The following is a 22,690-nucleotide window of genomic DNA, read 5'->3' as shown; positions in this document are numbered from 1 at the left end:
GGAGACTGTCCTGCATGGCATGGGCCCAGCTCCCACTCAGAAATGCACAGGACCTATGCCCATGGATAGGTTCTCCGTGGGGAATCAGGCCTGCAACATGCCTAGGCCACTTGAGTCTTGCTTTTGCTAAAAACTCCCTCACCCTGAATTGAGACAGCAAGTGCTAACTGTAACTTCCTAAAATCCATGCTAAAACTCCCCAGTATGGAGTGTTACCGGTTCAACTACTTTTACCTTTTCATTTGCAAATATCCCTCTTCTGTGATGTGATTATTGACATTGGCTCCTTTGTTTTCTGTAAAAGGCAACCACCTAAAGCAACCTGTGCATAGCAAACGAGGACCATCATGTAATGTGCCAAGAAACCCAATAAAGGCCGGTCACAGCAAAGGCCGCAGCTTTTGCTCCCCTTGAGAGAAAAAGCCATGCTGTCCTTTTTCCTCCACAGGACTCGATATTTCATGTAAATGTCTCTCCCCCATCCACAATGTGGCAGACCCCATGAGCCGGGGCCCACATCAATTATTTACTTTTTGATCTCAGAATCTTGCACAATTTTCACCCACAAACAATATTTCTCAGGCTTGCCACTTGTTGTCAGATATTTTCTTGACTGAAAATTAATTGATACAACATAAGAATAAAGTACAATTTTTGGACTTAAAAAGGCTTTCTTCTCCTCATTACCAGAATTCCATAGAATTCTAAGTGCTAGCGACTAGCACTTAGACCATCTTAACATCACAACTTCTCTTTGTCCTTTACAATGAGGAAGCATAATTCTGCACTCAGAAATGTTTCCATCCCTGAAATTCAGTTTTCACTCACCAACTTTATGACGTGAGGCAAGCTTTGTAGACTGAATGTATCTCCTCAAAAAGGCATGCTGAGGTCCTAATCTATAGTATCTCAAAATGTGACCTTATTTAAAATTAGGGTGATTGCAGATGTAATCAGTTAAGGTGTGGAAACACAGGAGTAAGGTGAACCCCTGATTCAATATGACTGGTGTCTTTATTATAAGAAGATGGTCATGTGAAGACAGAACATGTGAAGATGGATGCAAAGACAACTAACCATGTCTAAATGGCTGACCCCCACTAAAAACCTGAGACCCCAAGGCTCAGGAAAATTTCCTTAGTTAGCAAATACTCCACCCATGTAACCATCATCGTCAATGGGAGAATATATTTCGGTCCATAGCACACCTGCGACAGAACAACTGGCAGGTCTACACCTGGAGCTCTCTTGGACCCACCTTACATGCTTTTTTCCAAAGCTGATTTCAATTTGTATCCTTGCACTATAATAAAATGTTATGATGAATATAATCACTTTTCGCATTTTCTCTAACCACAAGGGACTGAAACTAGAAGCCAACCCAAAGGGAAGAAACCCGAAACACTTAAAATCATGGAGATTGAATAGCATGCTATTAAACCATGAATGGGTCAAGAATGAAATAAGGGAAGAAATTAAAAAAGTTTCTGGAAACAAATTAAAATGAACTCACAACAACCCAAAATTTATGAGACACAGCCAAGGCAGTCCTGAGAGGGAAGATCATACTGATACAGGCCCACCTAAAAAAGATAGAAACCTTTCAAACAAACAACCTAACCCTACATCTACAAGAACTCGAGGAAAAACAACAAAGACAGCGAGAGCAAGCAGAAGGAAGGGCATAATCAAGATCAGAGAATCATTAAAAATGACATACAGAATAAAAGCACAATTCTAAGGATCAATGAATCCAGGAGCTGGTTCTTTGAACAGATAAACAAAATTGACAAGGCTTTAAGTAGGCTCATCAAGAAAAAAAGACAGAGGATCCAAATAAAGACAGTCAGAAATAAAAGAGGAGAGATTACAACTGACACCACAGAAATACAAAGAACAGTAAGAAATTACTATGAAGAACTGTATGTCAAGAAATTTGAAAACCAAGATGAAATGGACAAATTTCTAGAAAAATATAACCTCCCAAAGCCCAATTAAAAAGAAGCAGAAAGCCTGAACAGACGAATAGCAGCAGATGAAATTGAAGCAGTAATCAAAAAACTCCTGAAACACAAAAGTCCGTTTCCAGATGGTTTCACAGGAGAATTCTACAAAGCATTTAAGGAAGAGCTAATCCCTATCCTTCACAGACTATTCCCAAAAAATCAGAATGATGGAAGACTCCCAAACTCTTTTTATGAAGCCAGCATCATCCTAATCCCAAAACCAGATAAAGACACAACAAAGAAAGAAAACTTCAGGCCAATATCACTGATGAATATAGATGCTAAAATCCTCACCAAAGTATTGGCAAACAGAATCCAACAATACATTAAAAAGATCATACACCATGACCAAGTGGGATTCATCCCAGCGAAGCAAGGATGGTTCAATATTCGCAAATCAGTAAATGTAATACATCACATAAACAAAAGCAAAGACAAAAACCACATGATCATATCAATAGATGCAGAAAAAGCATTTGATAAGGTACAGCACCCATTTATGATAAAAACACTCAGCAAAGTGGAATAGAGGGAACATTACTCAACATAATAAAGGCCATATATGAGAGACCTACAGCCAACATTATACTCAATGGGCAAAACTAAAACCTTTTCCACTAAGATCAGGAACAAGACAAGGTTGACCACTTTCACCACTTCTATTCAATATAGTATTGGAAGTTTTAGCCACAGTGGTCAGACAAGAAGAGGAAATAAAAGGCATCCAAATTGGAAAGGAGGAAGCAAAACTGTCACTTTGCAGATGACATGATAGTGTACCTAGAAAATCCTATAGACTCTGCTAAAAAACTGCTTTACCTAATAAACAAATTTTTCAAAACTGCAGGATACAAAGTCAATATCCAGAAATCAAAGGCATTTTTGTATATCAACAATGAAACAGCAGAAACAGAAATCAGGAAAAAAATCCCATTTGACATAGCAAAAAGAAAAATAAAATCCCTAGGAATAAATCTAATCAAGGAAGTAAAAGACCTGTATAAGGAAAACTACACAACACTGAAGAAAGTAATTAGAGAAGACACAAACAAATGGGAACATATACCATGTTCATGGATTGGAAGAATTAACATCATTAAAATGTCCATACCACCCAAAGCAATTTACAGATTCAATGCAATACCTATTAAAGTACCAATGGCATAATTCACAGACATAGAACAAACACTTCAAGAATTTATATGGAACCATAAGTGACCCCAAATAGCTGCTGCAATTTTGAGAAAGAAAAGCAAAGTAGGAGGGATAACAATACCTGATACCAAACTGTATTACAAGGCCACTGTAATCAAAACAGCCTGGCATTGGCATAAAATCAGGCACATGGACCAATGGAACAGAACAGAGCCCAGAAATAAGCCCAAGTCTCTATGGTCAATTAATATTCAACAAAGGGGGCAGCAACATAAAATGAAGTAAAAACAGTCTCTTCAACAAATGGTGTTGGGAAAACTGGATAGCTACATGCAAAAAAAAAATGAAACTCAATCACTAACTTACACCATATACAAAAATAAATTCAAAGAGGATAAAAGACTTAAATATATGCCATGTCATCATTAAAGTCCTAGAGGTAAACATAGGCAGGAAAATCTCAGATATTTCACGCAGCAACATTCTTACTGATATGTCCCCCAGAGCAAGGGACATAAAGGAAAGAATAAACAAATGGGATCTCATCAAAATAAAAAGCTTCTACACAGCTAAAGAAAACAGTTAAAATAAAAAGAGAACGAACTGTATGGGAAAACATATTTGCCAATAATACCTCAGACAAGGGTTTAATCTCCAAAATATATAAAGAACTTAAACAACTCCACTCTAAGAAGACAAGCAACCCAATTAAAAAATGGGCAAAGGACTTGAACAGACACTTCACCAAAGAGGACATACAGAGGATCCAGAGACACATGTAAAGATGCTCAATGTCACTAGCTATCAGGGAGATGGAAATTAAAACCACAATGAGATACCACCTTAGACCAGTCAGAATGGCCACCATAAACAAAGCAACAAACAACACCTGTTGGAAATGTTGTGGTGAAAAGGGGACCCTAGTACACTGTTGGTGGGATTGCAGACTGCTACAACCACTATGGAGAAGAGTCTGGAATTTTTTCAGAAAACTAAAAATGAAGCTTCCTTTTGACCCAGAAATTCCACTGCTAGGATTATATACTAAGAAAGAACCCTAAAACACCAATCCAAAAGAACCTATGCACCCCAAAGTTCATAGCAGCACAATTTACAATAGCCAAGTCTTGGAAGCAACCTAGATTCCCATCAGTAAGTGAATGGGTCAAAAAACTATGATACATTTACACAATGGAATTCTATGCAGCAGAAAGAAAGAAGGAGCTCCTACCCTTTGCAACAGCATGGCTGCAACTGGAAAGTATTATGCTAAGTGAAATAAGCCAGGCAGTGAAAGACAAATACCATATGATGTCACCTTTGACAGGAACCTAAACAACAAAACAAAGAAACAAGAAAAATATAATTAAAGACACTGAAATAAAGAAATACTGACAGAGTTCAGCGAGGAGAGAAGAGGGTATTTCAGGGGAATTTCAGGGGAAAAAGGGAAGGGTTTTACAGGAATGAGTATAAAGGACATATGGATAAAAACTAGGGGTGGGTGGAAATGGGAGGGAGGAGGGCAGGGCTGGGTGGGTGGGTTGAGATGGGAGTAAAATATAGAAAATTGGACTTGCACATCAATTTAAATAAAATTTAAAAAAGAAAAAATATACTAGTAACTGACAAAAAATAATAATGGATTTTCTGATTCCTGTGAGTCACTCTAGTGACTCCTTGATCCTGAGCCTTGGGAAACCTTGAACCCATCCATTACTGGATGAGGCCTGTCCCAGTAACTGACACAAGCAGGATAAGCAATGGAGATGCAGGTGCTGGTTCTGGGAGTGAAGACACTGGAACAGTGTGCACAGGATAATGAAGTGACCAGAAAACATGCAGGGCACTGACAAAACTACCATCACACCATCAAAGAGAGTGTCAGCACAGTTGCCTCTGGTTCCAAAGCCCCTGTTCTTTTCAACACCTGGTTACGACATCAAGAATCACTAATATGAAGAAATCGGTAAGAACAAGGGCATCTGTCATTACTGATGAAATCCTCATATTCTGCTACATCATCAGTGATCTGAACCATGCCCCTAGTGGTTAAAAGCAGAAAGAGCTGTTTGTAGAACTTATCCTCCAATTGTGATTGGCTGGCTTCATAGGAACACTTATCAGATTGCAGTGAGCCTTAGAAGCCTTTGAAGAGCTGGTTAGCACACTTGGACTAAGTCCACCCCAGTTCCTGATTCATAGCCCCATGGCGGGGGGGGGGGGCTGAGCACCATTTATTTCACTAGGTTCTGCTGCTGCAGGTCTGCACACACTGAAGGAACCTATTTTAGACGTCCAACTATGAACAGACTTGCCAGGAGATGCTTCTTTCTCCTGCATAGGGAGCTTACTTGGAAGGTCATCCCAAGAAGCACAAATAAGGGAGCAGAGAAGTAAATAGGGCAAGGAAGAAAATAACCAAGTGTTAAAGAGAAGGTCACCACTATGTGCTTCTGGGATTCAATCCTGCCAAGGACTGTTTGAGAAGCCACGTGGACCACACTTGGTAATTATATCACTAGAGACCTCTAAGCCAGTATACATTTCATCTACTCCTTTTCCAATATACCCCACCTCACATCCCCCACCCATTCCTTTTGCTGAGGGTCTTGCATATACTCCCCATTCAGATCACACTTGCCTGCAATGATCCTCATGTGTATGTGTTGGTAGAGGGGGGGGGAGTAGCCTCTAGATAGAAAAATGGAAATTGTGCATTTATTGAGACTGTCTTTTTCAATTGAACAACTCAGGCAGACTGACAACTGGCCAGGCACTAACAATTTCTGTTACAGGTTTGATCAAACAATCAGGTCACAAGAATCATGTCCTTGTTTTGTAGTTGGATGTTTGTAATCCATGAAGCATTGACAGGAATGTATGCACTGCCATCCAGTGACTGCTCAGGATACTGTCCCAGAGAAAACCCTGCACTAAAGGCAGGGAGATGCCTCATTTCTCATGTAAGCACAGGCCTGATATAACTCAGGAGAAAGAGTGTCACTGAGGATGCTTTACTTTCCAAGTAGAAGAATTCACAAATTCTAACATGTCCCCTTATCTGAGACTTATCTCCTAAAATGATAAAGAAATAAACCATTTTTGAAACCTTTTTCATTTTGGCTTTGCCTTCAAACTGTTTTAAAATATTATTTTGTTATTTATTCAATAATTTTTATTCTATGTGTATTCTGTGCCAGGCACAGAACTGAATGTTGAGAATATGACTTTTATGTTCTAGTATAGGGGCCTGGTAATAAATAACTGCAAACAAGTAAATAAAACTATTATAAAGTGTGATATATGACTTGAAAGAAATAAACAGGACAATGTGATAGAAAGTTGAGTAACTTGCAATGGGCATGAGATGAATGGGTATCTTTAGATAAGATTATCAGTCAAGGCCTCTGAGAAGGTAACATTTTAGCTGAAATGTGGGGAATAAGAAGGTGCCAGCCATCAGGAGAGCCAGTGTGAGAATACTTAATGCAAAGAGAAAATAAGTGCAAAGGCCCTGGGGTGAGAAAGAAGCAGGCATCTTAGAACAGAAAAGATTCCAGGAGTCTGAAACCTAGTGGGAGAAGAGAAAGGATATGAAATAAATTTGGAAGGGCATACAGGATCTTCAGGAAAACAGAAACCACACTGGGTATTTCAAGTGAAGAGAATTTAATATGGGAAATTTGTTACACAAGTGATGGGAGAGCTCAGGCATCAAACAAGAAATAATGACAAAACTCAGGTATTGGCAATGCCAGGAAAATGGTGACACCCTTTGGTAGAGGGGTAAAAGGAGAATATGGGGTCAATGTAGGTAAGAGCTAAAATATTACCTTCTCAGAGCCCACATTCTCTGCCCAGGACAAGTCAGGCACAGCAGGGGCACAGGGACAGGGACTGCTTTTTGCAGAAGCTGAAGTTATAGATGACCACAGCTGGAGGGGACATGTGAAACAGGATGAGAGGGGGAAGATAGTCCTCTCTCTTTCTTCCACCAACCAGACTTCTTCCAGAGCCTCCCATTGGTGAGCTGACCAGGAAGGCAAAAGACCCTGGGAAACATAGTTTCATGCAGTGCAGAAAGGATGAGGGAAGGAGAGGTATAGTCTATGTGCAAGATACGAGATATACATTTGTCTTACTTGATTCCACACATTCATCCTTGGATGCAAGGGCCACATTAGGTGCTTAATAAATGTTTATTGGATTGTCAACTTTTCTCAAAATGAGAAAAATCTAAGCAAGTGATGTCAAGGACATTAGTCTTCCCTCTGAAATCAGTATAATTTTCTGTACCCTCAGTCAGCCTGCCCTATTGTTTACTCTGTTTACCTGATTCATCAGAGACAGGTCTGTGTCACTCATATATAGATGTTACTCACGTTTAGTTCTCTGTGGCTAAAAGTTTAAAGGAACCCCCCACCACCCTAACTGGAATCTGGATCATGATGTCAGGATTAACTTCACACACAGCAGAATCCATTCATGAGGAAATGATGATTTGATCCATTTCATAGCTGATTATTACATATTTGGAATCAGTCAGTACACATTCCTTTATCCATACTTCCTCCCCTCTATCTCCCTGGTAGCCTGTATATGCTATAGTCCATCTGGACAGGATATGGCTTCATTTTCCTACTATGATACCTTTATGATTTCAAAAAGGTTAATTAACTGCTTCATAGAAAATGTGAAATTCAACACAAATATTGCTTTTCTTACTGAGCACACTGAGCCTGGTCTAGCTGGGAATGTAATGTAACAATTTTCATGGTGGTCTGCTGTTGAACCACCAGATTTCCATGGTGTTAACAATGTGGCCACCGAGAACAAGGAGTCAGAATTTCCTCTGTGGTGGTGTCTCAGCTCTTAAATTCTCAGAGCTGGCTTTAGCCAGGCCCCTAGTTGCTGGTCTCTAGAGTTTCATTTGAGAGAAGTGAGCCATTAGGTTCTGAGGACTAGGTGAGAGTGTGCAAGCTCGAGTGCCCTTTAACATAGAAATCAACCAATGTCAAATCTGCTTCTGTCACTCTGTAAGTACAGAGTGTACTTACCAGAGTACACAGCCTGGTAAGGCAGGCTGCAGGGTATGGGGTGGGGGTACCCAGGAGCAGCCCTCCACCCATGAAGGATGGAAGCTGGAGGACAAATGCTGGGGTTTCTTTCTCCCATAGAGGGCAGTTCCAAAGCACATTTGACATGAGTCCTCAGGCCTCCTGCCCAAAGATGAAACCTCAACTGCTTGCTATTAAAACTGCTCACTAACTCACTCGTGATCTTTCTGCCCCATTCCCCTGCAGGTGTGTCCTTAGCTTACCTCCAAAACAAATTCCTTCCCTCAAATATTTGTCTCATATCTTTCTATGAGAACACAAAACAGAGAGAGAGAGGCAGAGGTGAGCAGATGTGCTCATGAGCTGAGATAAAAAAGAGGAGGGGAAGATGGAATAACAAATACATGAAAAGTCTCTGAGAATGCACAGGCTCACTCAATCCTTCTGTCTACCCATGGATCAGTCCCATTTATGAGGAAACAGTAGGGTTTCTCAACCATAGTTGACACTATTAACATCTGAGTCTGTATCTCTCTTGGTTTTGGGGGCCATTCTGTGCAAGGTAGGATATTCATCAGAGTATTTGGTTCTTACCCACTGATTCCAGTAGCCTCCCAATCATGACACCCAAAATATAGCTGCAGACATTTTCAAATGTCCCCTTGAAGGGCTAAATTGACTCTATTTGAACAAAGTGACAGAGGCTCTGAAAGGATGAATACCTGCCTGGGGAGGAAGAACTGGACTTTGCAAAAGTCCTCCTTCCATAATTACATTCCAGACGCATCCACTGACAGGTAGACTGTCCAGCACCTGGTCAGTCTGCCTATCCTTGACCTGGTGAGGTGACAGTAAGTGAGATGGGATATAATATGGACTAGGAGGGTTCTGGCTTAGTTACTCTTCAGACCTAACCATTGGAAATTCTTGCCTTTGAACACTAGGTGGACCCATGGCAACGCTAAACCCAGTAGAAGCAAGCAGCCAAGGAGTTTCCTGTTTATCCCAGTTACTCCAGATGGAGAATTTATGGTGGAAGTATTTTTTAGTTTAATTTCTCCAGACTTCCTCTATCCCAGGACTTTAAAGTGCTACATTTCTTTTAAGTGAATTCAAAAGTGGAACTATGTGGAGTGACAATGGAAAGTGTGAAAACTGGGAGCTTCCTGTGAGCTCACAATGGACAGGTTTGAGTTCCAGAAATTCCAGGTTGTTTCATCTTTCTGTTGCTGTATCTGTAAAGTGGGCGTGAACAAAATTCTTATCTCACAGGGCAGCTCTAAGCATTAAGTATGATACAACTTGTAAAGTATGAACCCTGGCCCAGCACACAGAAAACACTAAAAAATACTAGCAGTCTCTATGATTAAGCCTGAGTCCTATACCTGCTCTGACACAAATTGAGGGTATGACCTTGGAAGAGTCTCCTAATCTCCCTGGCTTCAACTTCCTATTCTGATGGACAATAATGATGGTACCTTTTCCAAGATTCCTCCAATTTAGTCATCCTCATACCTGTTACATACTTAGTATGAGACAGACTAGGTTCTAAGCACTTTACTCTTAACTTCTCATTTTATCTCCAAAAAAAACTCCATGAGATGTTTGCTTTTCTTACCTTTATCTTACATAGAAGTGAACCAGGGCACAGAATGCGAAGGTCAATAACATGCCGTTTGCACACAGCTAGTAGCCAGCACAGGAGGCATTTAAGCTTGGCCATGCAGTCCTTCAGTTGAGCATTCCATAACCTTTAGGGAAAAGTGGTTCACTCTGTTGCTGTTATTCCTCTTGTAGAGGAGGAAGACATTTAGTAAGAAGAGCTCAAAGAGCTTTTTGACTGCTTTACATCTTTGGAGCCAGCGCTGGAATAGAATGCATCTGTGTTTTGTTATTGTCTGGGGACCCCCGCCGGGTCTCCTGGAAAGGGGTTATTTTTCCTTTACTCCTATAATGCATGGGCTGGCAAACAGTTCCTGTAAAATGTCAGAGGGTAAATAGTTCAGGCTTTGTAGACCATAAGTAGGTCTCTGTAGCATCTAGTAAACTATGTGATTGTAGCAGGAAAACAGCCAGACAAAATAAAGACAACGGGATGTGGCTGTGTACCAATAAAAATTTATTACAAAAACAGGCAGTGGGTTGAATTTGGCCCTTAGGCTACATTTTTCTGACCCCTGATCTAATTCATGAATTTATCCAGAACTTGTATTTGAGGTTTTGGTCTGACCCACCATGATATTCCTCCATTCCTGTCCTCATTGGACCAAAGGCATAGCTGACTAAATGTGGACTATGGTTCCGTCATGGGATCCCTGTGTGGCTAAGGACAGCTGGCTTTGGCAGCCTTCCCAAGAGCAAGAAACCTTTCCCTATAGATGAACAAATTAGTGTCTATAAAGAGTCAAGAAACAGGAGTGTCCCTAAGAAAAACTGGGGCTCAGGGACTATCCAGGAAGCAAAGCTGGGAGCCACAGTAGAATGTTGCTGGCCTCTGATCTCTGGGTCCATCCCAGACAGATTACAGATGGCACAAACTTCTTTGTTTAGATCTAGAAGCCTTAAACATGTGAATACACTGCCTCACTTCTCAGAAACCTGATCTGTACGTGTTGGTGCAAGTCAGAAAAGCCAGATTCTGGCTGCAAAACTGCTTTGACCATGTGTGGAGACCAGAAGGTCTGCACTGTGTTCCTACTTTGATGCTTCTCCAGTTCACACATGGCTCCTATTTATTTCTGCTGAAGTAGGAGTTTTAACCTCATCCTCTATTTTTTAAAAAAATATTTTTGTCCTCTCTGAAAGACATTTTTGATTGTTTTTAGAGATAGAGGAAGGAAGAGAGAGAGAAACATCATTCTGTTGCTTCTTGTACATGCTCCCCAATCAAGGACCAGTGGTGCAACCTAGGTACGTGTCCTGATCGAAATCAAGCCTGTGATCTTTTAGATAATGGGATGATGCTCCAACCAACTGAGCCACACCAGCCAGGGCCTGACATCTTCTTATATGACACATTGCACTGATTTGCAAAATCCACCTATTTCCTCAGTTAGGACCCACCAGTGGAAGCCAAAGGTGAATTTTGGGTTATATTTCTACTACAGTGCTCACCAAACCTAGAAAAATACCAAACCTTTGAAACAAAAAGATTTTTCATGGGATGACTACTATATTACATATACCTGTAAAAAGTAAAATAAGAAAAGTAAACTTCCAATGATATAACTTCTGAACAACAAATTACAGCCAATTTATACATTTATTACAAACAAAATGTTAAAACCAATCAATTCAACCTACCCACATAATGCTAGATAGTATTTGGGGGTGAAACTAAATTGTCTGTGTTGAATGTAATAGTAGAAAGTTGTACTTGCCTGCTTTCCTATATTATTTGCTGTTAAGGATAATGGACCAGCTTTTGTTTATCCTAGTTATTATTTTCAATATATTTTCTTTTAGTAATGAATTCATTTTAACTACAATTCCATTAATTTGATGGATCAATTCTAATAGCACATTACAGAATACAATACTTAAAGGCAATATATATATAAATAATAAATATATAAATAAATAAATAAATATAAATATATATAAAATCTAATGACAAGCTTTCCTTCATATTCTATAGGTCACTTACTGCTTGGGATCTGGTACAAGTTGACACATACAAGGCCATACATAGTCATGGAAAACTATTGGCTCAATAACGAGCCAGTGTAATTGAGTTCCAATAACTTCTCTTTTATTAACTTATTATAAGGCTATTGTCCACATACCCTAGCTCCTGGTGACGCTTGGTGACAGAGACATAAGGGCAAGCAAAGCTGTGAAGTTGTGGAGCAATGTTGGTTTATGTGTTCCATGTTATCAGGAAAACAGAAATGAAGAATTTTGAAATTCTAATTTGAACCTGAATACCCCCAAGAATACACCACAGACCTATATTTGTCCTATAAATATGTTGGAATATGGTTTTTCTGTGCAACAGGTTTTGTTGATTATACAATAATTATTTTCCTTAGATGTTTATTCAGTGTGTCATGAGTATTTAAATAAAAAGGAATTTGTGTGAATGTCATTGACATTCCAGCTGGAGTTCTCTCTTGCTCTTACTCATTGACTTCTTTAATATGAGTACATTTGCATCGCCACTTTTCCTTAACAGCTGTTGTAAAGGTGTACTATCATTACTTTATGTACATCTGAAGTTTTTGTTTTAAGTTTAGATAATAAATTCTTTGGAATTTTATTTTTAAAAAGTTTACTAGTTCTTATTCTGATTTCCTTTCAACTGTCTATTGTGGTAATTTTTTTCTTAAATGTGATGTTATAACATTTAGAGAGCAAAGAGTTTTCTGTAAAAAAAACACTCTGATTTTGCTATGCATGAAAAGGAAATAGCATTCAATATACAAATTTGGATTTATGGATTGATTCAGAAAACATATTTCTCAAGAGTCAGCTATACATGTACATTTTTGTGATTTTTTAATCTTTGGGTCATAGCAGTTCTTTACATTAAGCCATATGTAATAATTATAGCTATAGAGCAAAAAACAGATAGTGGTAAATGTATATGATTCGACCTAATACAGAACATTCAGATAATCAGCCTTATGTGCCAATGTAACACATAGACACTCTCTTTGAAAAATTTTACAGAAACCAGATTTCATATCTAAACCCAATGGTGACATTTCTGACTTAGTAAACAAACTGCAAATCTCTCAATATGTTGGACATGAAAATAGGCAGAACTGACAGTTGTTGATAAGATATAATTAGGGAGAGCCAGATGTTCCCAACTCATAGCCTCTTCCCCAGTGACCAATGTATGATGCCACCATTAGTGATTTATGTTTCCTTAACATGTTCTTAGAAGGCATATAGCTCAATTAAGTTGCCAGCATAATTTTCTCACTTTTTGGCTTTAACTTGGAGCATCATATGGAATCTTGATGAGAAAATTTGAAGGAACATCTGAGTTAACAGATCTGATGAAAAAAATCTCACTTACTTTACAATTTCACTCAAGTGTGGACCTTTGAGTAGGCTGATGGTTTATTATGGAAGATAGCAGCACACAGAACTAGGTGTTAAGGAGAAAATGACCTAGCTGGAAAAGAATTAAAATAATGTCATCTTTGTTTGCCCTGGCTCCTTGTTTTAATACACCATTCACCTTGATGTTTCTTAAGGAATTTTTCTAGAGCATAAGTTCAAAAAGCATGCGACTTGTCCAAATAAAGTGTTTCAGGATCACCAGGTGAGTCCCATAAATTCTGACTTTCCTAGTCCTCTCTCAAGGGTATGACTTACATCTCATTGAAACAAAAGCTGGCAATACCCTTGCTTGTGAAAAAATATTTTCCATTTCAGGTGTCCAGGAATCCAGGAGAGCCAGTCTTTGCTGAATAATGTTAGCACTATTTTATTCTGATAATTGTTCAGTGAACTTAGATAAGCAGCTTCAAACTTAGACATTCCAGGTCTTTCCCTCTAACTTTGGGACAATGATAATAGTTGACATATTCCAATTCCTTAAAAAGGATTTCTTCATTTGACAACTAACATGAGAAGTGAAAAGCAATTGAACCCCTTTTGAACTTTCCTTGTGTTTATGTGTGTAGAGTTGAGTTTATTACCCATTTACTTGTTGTAAACTCTATTGGACTGAGCTCCATTAAAACACCCAACAGTGGCAGAGCACAGCATAATTTAGAATGAAAGTCTACCTCTATGATGTCATTTAATCTAGTATGCAGGCATAAAACAAGGCTTGATTAAGAAATGGTTTGTGAGAAAGCCAACATTTGAGAAAGATTTTTATTATTGTTATTCTATTACAGTTGTCCCAATTTTTTCCCTTTGCCATCCTCCACCCAGTCCACCCTTCACTCCCACAGTCAATCCCCTCACCATTGTCCATGTCCATGGATCATTCATACATATTCTTTGACTAGCCCCTTTCCCCTCTTTCCATCTTTATCCTCCACCCCTTCCCCTCTAACAGCTGTCAGTATGTTCTATGTTTTCATGTCTCTGGTTCTGTTTTGCTCATTAGTTTATTTTGTTCATTAGATTCCTTTTATAAGTAAGAGCATATGGTATTTGTCTTTCACCGACTGGCTTATTTCACTTAGCATAATAGTCTCCAGTTCCAACCATGTTGTTGTTAAAGGTAAGAATTCATTTTTTTCTGCTGTATAGTGTTCCATTATGTCAATGTACCATAGTTTTTTAATCCAATCATCTACTGATTAGCTCTTAGGCTATTTCCAGCACTAGGTTATTGTAAATAGCACTGCTATAAACATAGGTGTGTGTAAATTCTTTTGAGTTGGGTGTTTTGGGATTCTTGGGGTATTCCCAGCAATGTAATCACTGGATCAAAAGGCAGTTCTATTTTTAATTTTTTTGAGGAAATTCTGTATTATTTTCCACAGTGGCTACACCAATTTGCATTCCCACCAACAATGCACTAGTATTCCCTTTTCTCCACAATTTTGCCAGCACTTGCTGTTTGTTTATTTATTGATGATAACCATTATGACAGGTATAAGGTGATATCTCATTGTGGTTTTAATTTTCAAGAGAGATTTTTGAAGGATAAATAAAATTTGACATAGATTGTGCTCTAGAGTAAAATCTCAGGTTCCAAATCTTGTTCTTCTAGCCAGATTCTGTCATTTAATAACTGTTAGATTTTAGGAAAGTTGAGAAATTATTAGGAGTTTCATTCTTTATTTATAGTACTATGGAAACAGGAATTATTCTCTTTTGGAGCAATGGTAAGGATTAACAATGTTTGTTTATAGAACAGTAATTTTAAGGACTGCTACAGGGTAAGTACCTTAAAGCATCTATTACTGCCTCTAGTGCTGCTGTATTTTTTTGCTATTATTATCATCTCACTACTTTTGGTTGACTTATTTGTCCTAAGTCTTTACCCCTCTTGTATCCATGCCTAGGTGAGATGTCACTTGACTTTGGTCTTAAGCCTACAACCTTGTTTTACCAATAACCTGAAGGAAGAAGAGAAATTTTTCCTGCTTGGAGCCTGAAATTAAAGAATCTTGTGTGTTTCTACTTTTGCTCTCATGCTTCTGCCACTGACATGAGAGGAGATTCCCCTGAGTTGCTGCTTCCTCCTCATCCTCAGCCCAGAATGAACACAAGTAAGGCAGAGCCACTCTTGCCAATCTACATACCTGCACTGAGAAGCAACAGCTCTCCTAACAAGGCAGAACGGGGCAGAGAAATCTGCAAAACACAATCTGGATCAGCTGCACCCTAGATATTGAGATTAGGAAGATTTGTTATGCAACAATAGCTAATTGATACATCATTCTTGTTAATGTCATGAGCACAGGATATTGAATGAGCAAGAGCCTAGTGGAGGGGATATGTAGCATGGACACTGGAAACAGCAAGCCAATATGGTATATGAAAAGAACTGTGGGAAAGAATGTCGAAGTCAGTGGAGATCATAGAGGGCCTTAATGATGAAGCTAAGAAATCCAGGCCTTACCATTTTTCAGATGTGACCATTGGAGGCTTTGAAGAGGTTGGCATGCCCAACGAATGCTCTAGGAAAGGTGATTGGATAGCAGCTCTTTCACAGCAGGCCAGGCAGAAGACAGGTTGAGCCAGCAGGCACCATTCCTTTCTACACCTTTTTCCCATTGCCCACTGGTTGATGCTACCCTGTTGATGGTCTCCCCTCCTTTTCACTTTGCAGAGAATACTTGATAATCCTTTTGCCCAATTTTACCATTTATAAATACTATAGGGGTCAGAAAGAAGAGGTATACTGGTCCCTTCTCCTTCCATGGTAAATCCATTACTCAGAACATTGTCTAGGCCTGGGATTGTGGTCTAAATTAGCATAACATATTCATTAAATGAACGATCCACAGACTGCCCCTGTGGCATTTGCAACATATTGACCCCACAAAGAATATATGTACCAAAATGGGCCCATCATGGTTAACTGGGCCCAAATTTATAACCAGAGTCTAGCAGCCATTGTTTGCAAAGGTGTCTCATGCACACCTTTCAGGGAAATGCCACAGACTGGACTGTCAAGCCTTTTTTTTCCCCCCAAGATCCTCATTTGCATCTTCACCAGCGAAACAAAGTAGCTCCAATCCAACTGATCAAATTGTGAGGATTTGGAGTCCTCATTTACGTAGAAATGGACCAATCAGGGATTTAAAGTGGGCACTCTTCTCTGTATAAGCCAGTTTCATCTCTGCTTCAAGGGAGCACACTTTCATCAAAGACTGTGCTTTGCCAGCCAGAACTGTAACACTGGAATGACACTACCAGCTAGAATTATAACACTCAACCTGTCTCCCCAGAACAAAGTAGAGCAGATCTGTTTCAACAGAACTGAGCTGTAACACTGGAGTTGTAACACTAGAGTAATGCTTAAGCTCCCTTACCCTGACCATCTTCCCCAAGCTATTCTACAGCAAGGCTATTTCACAATTGAGCTGCTTCAAAGCCATGTTGGTCCACAGTCAAGCTGTTTCACAATTGACTTTTTTCACTGAGTGAAGTCCCTCACCTAATGACCCAGTTGGGAAGTCCTATTGGCTTTGAATTGGTGGCCACAATCTTCAGTTAGCTAGCTCTCTTCTCAGGGCTATCCTCTGAAGAAGAGGCCTTTGTACTGTTAAAAAAAAAGCAAAGCAAAACAAAACAAAAAACTCCGCAATGTTTGGGGAGGGAGCACAGGAAAATAGAAGAAATCTAAAGAAGCTTGACTATCTAGAGTCTCAACAGAAACAACCCCCTTCATGCTTACCTCCCCACTCAGACTCTGCCTATCTATGGCAGGCTACTGTTTGTGGGATAGACAGACTTAGGAATTTTAGAGAATTGAGGGAGGAAAATTATGGGCAGTGGTGGGGCCCTGGAAAACCCTGGACCTAATATCAGGACCAAAATTCCTGCTCCATAACATCAGCAATTATTCCTTTTAGACCTCCCATTTCTGGGTAACCTAGCCAGGAAAGAGGGTAGATGGGATGTCTCTAAAACCAAATTTGACTTTGGAAGTTTATCACCTTTTAGGACTCAAAATGTTTCAGGCCCTACATAGTTAAATTTTTCTGGAGCCACATACAAATCCTAGCTCTATGCCTTGGTTCCTTATCCCCAAGCAAGGTTAAGAATGCCTCCCTCCCATGCTTTCTGTAAAGATGACGTGTTGGCACATATAATGTACTTAGAGAGGTATCTTTTGTATTGCATATGACTCAGTAAATATCAACTGCTATTATTATATTAGTATGCTATGGCTGCTGTGACAAAATATGCCATCCGCTAGGTGGATAAAACAACAAAAATGTACTGTCATATAGTTCCATGCCTCTCCCTTGGCTTCTGGTGGTTTGCTGACAATCGTCAGAATTCCTTGGTTTTTAGACACATCACTACAATCTCCACCTTCATCTTCACATGATATTCTTCCTGTGTGCATATTTGTGTCCAAATTTCTCCTCTTTGTAAGGACAGCAGTCACATTGGATTAGGGGCTTCTCCACTCCAGTATGGCCTCATCTTAGTTTATCACATCTTCGATGATCCTACTGCCAAATAAGATTACATTTTGTAGTGCTAGGGGTTACAACTTCAACATATAAATTTGGGTGGGACATAATTCAATTCATAATAATTATCATCATGCTTACTGTTAATAATATATAATTATTATAAAAGGAAATATTGTAAAATCTTACCCATATGTTTATAAGGATTAAATGGGGTCATTAGCAAATTGTCTGACACACAGTAGGTGCTCAAAAAATGTTTTACTTCTTCATTACTAGTGTAAAAGTAAAATATATTTGCTCATATTCCCATTGGCTCAACACCCACACTTAGCTTATATTTGTATTTTCATTCCATCTTTAGGTATACATGCATTTTTGTTGCTTATAACATTTTGTGTACATAAACTTCTGTTCTGTCACCTTAAATTTATCTGGAAATCACACTTATTTGTGTAAAAGTGTTCTTATTTATTGTTTATAATAGGTGGATAATATTCTGAAGAATCAAAGTGTCATAATTTATTTTATAATTTCCATAATTGGCTTAACATATTCAGATTGTGTATAATCTTTTGTTCAATTATAAAAAGCATAACCATGCTCTGGCCAGGTGATTCAGTTGGTTGGAGTGTAAACCCATACACCAAAGTGCTGCAGGTTGGATTCCCAGTCAGGGCATGTACAGTAGACAACTGATTGATGTTTCTGTTTCACAATGATGTTTCTCTCTCCCTCTCTCTGTATCTCTCTCTCTCTCTATCTCTCCCCGCTTCTTCTCTCTAAAATCAATAAACATACTTGGGCAAAGATTTTTGAATATAATAAAAGTAAAAAAATAAAAAAGTACAACCACGAATATCTTTGATCCAACCATAACATTCCTAGAATTTTATTTAGTGTGAAATGTTTTCTCCTTCTTTCATTTGCATTTCTTGAGTACTGCAAAGTCAAACACTCTTCCCTGTAAGTGGTGATGATTTATATTTCCTCGCTGTGTATTATCAGTTACTGTCTTTTTGTGGATTCATCTTTACCTTCTCCAAAATCTGTAAGAGGACTGGCTCTTTCTCTAGTACTAACAGAAGCCTCATAGCCTGGCACTTATTTTAAATATGCTTATATTTGGCATAAAATACTTCAGGACAAGCTGGACCAAACAGTCCCCATGTGTGAGAGCTCACCTGGTAGAGTATGCAGCTGTTTTCCTAATGAATTTTCTCCCACAACTCACAAATAGACAAGAGAGTGGAAGGTGTGAATGATTTGAGACTCTGCAGGCTCTTTGGAGGGTCCACAAAGGACAGAGAGAATCTTTAATTACTTTATATGTAAAATAACATGACTTTATTTTGTTTTGTTTTTCATGTTTTATGTAATAATTTAAGAGTTATCAAATAGAGTAATGTGTAAAACTGTCCTCTGAGAGGTATCGCTTGGCCCACAACTACTGTACACTGCCACTTCTGAGAAGACCAGGAGTGGCCTAATACCCAAGCACAGGCCTGATGCACTCTGTTCTGCTGATTAATCACCATCAGGCATGGTAAGCTCACAGGGCTTTACTTGGTGGGCTTGTCTCTGCTTTGCCTCATTTTCCAAAAGGAGATGCCTCGAAAGGCACTAGCTGGATTGGGGCCAGAATCTGGGTCTTGTGTGTTTCTTACACAGAGTTTAGGAAGATGACCATGCTGCAAGAAATACAAATGACCCATTCATTGGAGAGGAAAGAGAATATGGATTAAGAGACTTGAAGATATATTAATTCATTGCAAAATGTAGACATAATTTGGTTCCTAAGTCAAAGAAACTTCAAAAATGATTATGACATTTATGAGGCAATTGGAAATTTGAACACTAACTGAATATTTAATAATATTGAGCAATTATCACTCACTATTTTTACATATGGTAACAGTACCATGGTCATATTTTTTAAAAGAGCACTTCTCATCTTTTATCTGTATACAGTAAATCACTTACAGGATGCAATGGTTTGAAGAATAAGCATATAGAAGAAGCAATTATTAAAGCAATGACATATTTTTTACTAGGTAATTCCACCCATAAATCTTAAGATGAGAACTTCTCTACAGTAAACATTCAGTAGCTCAAGAGAAGAATTTGCCAAACTCATCAATAGGAGCAGGACCCATGTCAGGCCACCTGTGCTCTGGATTATGCAGAACTGAGAGAGGACCTGGTATCCAGCATCAAACCCTGCAACATGCTAGTTTCACTCAGTATCATGTTATAAAGCCCTAGGCCCCACCCTGTCTTCTGCTATGCCTGTGTATCTGATTGGAAACCCTCTTCATTTAGTTTTTCAGGGGCTGTATCTGTCTGGTGCAGACTGACACTCCTCACAGCATGAGGTAGGTATGACCATATTGCCCCTGTACCACCCCTCCTTCCAGTATTGACTGCCCCAATCCTACAGCTCCTGCAGCTTCTCAGAACCCAAAGATTATGCCTCCATGCCCTTTTCTGCAGGTTCTCAAGATGCATCCCTGTAGCTTTGCATGATTGATCCCATTCTTGTGACAACTCATGATGTCTCCTCTCACTGGCCCATTTTGTGTGTCTAAATCCTAATTGGAGTCTGGGTCCTGTGTACCAAAAAGGAACAAGTGAGCAGGTAACTTTACCCCAGCTCTTCCATGGGCCCCAAGCACCTGTGGTAGATAGTCTACAAAAATGGCCCATAACTTCTTCCAACCCAGTAGCCACACCCAATTGCAACTTGACTCTCCTCCAATAAAGAGGTGAGTCTATTGACTGTCTCTTGAATCAGGAATGGACAATGTGCTTCAGCCAAAGAGACATTAAAAAATGACACAGGACTTCCAGCCAAGATGGAGGCACAGATAGACACACTGTGCCTCCTCTCACAACCAAGATAGGGACAACAACAATTTAGAAATAAAATAACAACAAGAACTGACAGAAAACTAAACTGTATGGAAGTTGGACAACCAAGAGTTAAAATAGACATGTTCATCTAAACAGGTAGGAGGGGTGGAGCCAGGCGGAGAGGGGTCGCATTACAAAAAGCAGTGGGACTGGTGTAAGGCACCCTGGGCATGCAAGATCACAGAGGGTGGACCCTGGGCATGCAAGTGGTGGCTGGCAGACCCCAGCCAAGGGGTGGAAACTGGCAAACCCAGCAAGGCAGCGATTGTGAAGCTAGGCACTGCACCCAAGGCAGCTGGCTGACTTGGCAGTCCCAGGGTCCCAGGGCTGGGAAATAGAGCCTCAGGGCACTTATTGAAAACACCTGGGGTGAGAAAACATATTTGCTAATGATACCTCAGACAAGGGTTTAATCTCCAACATATATAAAGAAGTTATATGACTGCACTCTAAGAAGACAAGGAATCCAATTAAAAAATGGGCAAAGGACTTGAACAGACACTTCTCCAAGGAGGACATACAGAAAATACAAAGACACATGAAACGATGTTCAATACCGCTAGCTATCAGAGAGATGCAAATTAAAACCACAATGAGATACCACTTCACACCGGTCAGAATGGCCATCATAAACAAGGCAACAAACAACAAGTGTTGGAGAGGTTGTGGAGAAAAGGGGTCCCTAGTGCACTGTTGGTGGGACTGCAGACTGGTACAACCACTATGGAAAGCAGTATGGAACTTCCTCAGAAAACTAAAAATGGATCTGCCTTTTGACCCTGCAATTCCACTGCTGGGACTCTATCCTAAGAATACTAAAACACCAATCCAAAAGAACCTATGCATCCCAATGTTCATAGCAGCACAATTTACAATAGCTAGATGCTGGAAGCAACCAAGATGCCCATCAGTAAATGAATGGATCAAAAAACGATAGTACATTTACATAATGAAATTCTATGCAGCAGAAAGAAAGAAGGAGCTCCTACCCTTCACAACAGCTTGGATGGAGCTGGAAAACATTATGCTAAATGAAACAAGCCAGGCAGTGAAAGACAAATACCATATGATTTCACCTGTAACAGGAACCTAAACAACAAAACAAAGAAACAAGCAAAATATAACCAAAGACACTGAAATAGAGGACAGGCTGACAGTGACCAGAGGGGAGAGAAGAGGGAATTTCAGGGGACATTGGGAAGGGTTCATGGGAACAAACTTAAAGGACACATGGACAAAAACTAGGAGGAAGTTGGTAATGGGAGGGGAGTAGGGAGGTTTGGGGGGGTTGGATTGGGAGTAAAAGGGAGAAATCTGTACTTGAACAATGATTAAAATAAAATTAAAAAAAGAAATTCAAATGAAAACAAACAAACAAACAAACAAAAATTTAATTAAAAAAGAAAACACCTGGGGGGATTCAGGCACAGGGAGAGATTCCCAGCTTCACAGGAGAGGTGGTTGGAAAAACCCACAGGATGCACAAGCCCACCCATATGGGAATTAGCACCAGAAAACCCCAGTTTGCTTGGGGGAAGTGGCAGAAAGGACTGAAATATGATGGAGAACAGAGCAAGCTCCACTGTTACCCTCTCAGACCCCACCCCCACATACAGTGTCACAACCCAGAGACTGGGTTGCCCACCCTGGTGAACACCTAAGGCTCCACCCTTCATACATAACAGGCATGACCAGACCAAAGGAAAAAAAAAAGATGGCTCAAACAGAATAAATGAAAGCCCCAGAACCAATAGTTTTAAGCAACTGAGAGATAGCCAACATATCAGATGCACAGTTCAAAACACTGGTGATCAGGATGCTGACAGAATTCATTGAATTTGGTCGCAAATTAGATGAAAAATGAAAGCTCCAATAACTGAAATGAAGACAGATGCACAGGGAACCGATAGTAATGGAAAGAAAGCTGGGTCTCACATCAATGGAGTGGGCCAGAAGGAAGCAAACAACATACAGTCAGAAAAGAATG

This window comes from Phyllostomus hastatus, unplaced genomic scaffold (assembly GCF_019186645.2).
Source record: "Phyllostomus hastatus isolate PE091 unplaced genomic scaffold, TTU_PhHast_1.1 phas_contig_17, whole genome shotgun sequence".
In the NCBI taxonomy this organism is placed as follows: Eukaryota; Metazoa; Chordata; class Mammalia; order Chiroptera; family Phyllostomidae; genus Phyllostomus; species Phyllostomus hastatus.
Note: the sequence above shows the minus strand (reverse complement) of the source record.